General features: G+C 27.1%; 1 protein-coding gene across 5 annotated transcripts in view; it reads right to left on the bottom strand.

Annotated features, from left to right (window-relative positions):
• si:ch211-162k9.5 overlaps positions 1–14 on the bottom strand; it is an 8,801-nt gene extending 8,787 nt beyond the window's left edge. For all 5 annotated transcript variants that reach the window (XR_015509640.1, XM_087284399.1, XM_087284401.1 and 2 more), the window contains exon 1: positions 1–14. This exon is cut by the window's left edge and continues 93 nt beyond it. The gene's annotated coding sequence lies outside the window, so the exon portion shown is untranslated.
• Between the last annotated feature and the right edge of the window lie 1,140 nt (positions 15–1,154).

Here is a 1,154-nt window from a genome sequence, read left to right as displayed (position 1 = left end):
TTTTCCTACGGAGCACCTGAAGGGACTTTTGCACGAATAAAAATACACAGACTTGTGTGAGTCTGAGAATCTTTTAATATTAATAATACATTTCAGATAAATCAGAAATATAATCAGACTAAGGTATTGTTTTAGATGTGTTAGAACAAATAATGACATAAAAAGTCATGCATTTTGACAAAGTTACTAACAAACTATTAAGTAATGTTTTACTTTGACTCTTGTAGAAAGTGAACTATCTGTTCTCATAAAATTATTGAACGCAGGATCGTTCAAATAAATGAATAGGAATTCTCTGCCGAAACAAGATTGCATAACTGAATTGAAGCATATGAAATATGGAGGACGAATCCTGGAAAAACTATTTAAAAATGTACAAATATACAGAGTAAATGCAGCCATATAATTCCTGCATAAATAAAACAATAAATAAATAAATATGCAAACAAATAATGTATATAAAAATCCACAAATTTTATAAATAAATTTATAAATAATTAAAAGCGGGCAGGTAAATAATTATAAATCATCATAAGGCGGTCTTTATGCCATCACTGGTTGATCGTTATAAAAATGCATTCAATTTATATATATATATATATATATATATATATATATATATATATATATATATATATATATATATATATATATATATATATATATATATATATATATATATATATATTGGCAGGCTTTTGATGGTAATTTAATGATTTAACTGTCCGCATTATTTGTTAATCTTTTGTTTTATTTATGCAGGAATTTATGAATTTATCTACTCATGTTCATAAATAAATAAATAGGAATTCACTGCCGAAACATGCATTAATGAAATCTGCTGATAAATCTCGGCTCATTTAAATAATTGTAATGCTATTTATCGAGCTGTTTTTTATTATAGGCTATTCACTGTATTTGTTCTGGTAAGACATGAATAATGGGATCAAATTCTCAAGACACGTTATAAATAAAGTATAGACCAATTTACTGACAAAAGACCCGATCATGTTATGCTTGAATGTCTACCCTTACGAAATATTAACACAAGAAATACCTAATAGAGGCAACAACCCAAAAAACACATCTACGTTGTAGCGATGTCTGCACAACGTTGTATTTTTTTTTTCAAAGACAACGTTGCCGCTGTGCTC

Source organism: Danio rerio, chromosome 15 (genome assembly GCF_052040795.2).
Source record: "Danio rerio strain M-AB ecotype USA chromosome 15, GRCz13ab, whole genome shotgun sequence".
Classification (NCBI taxonomy): Eukaryota; Metazoa; Chordata; class Actinopteri; order Cypriniformes; family Danionidae; genus Danio; species Danio rerio.
The sequence above is the reverse complement of the archived record's forward strand: the minus strand, read 5'-3'. Positions and strand labels throughout refer to the sequence as shown.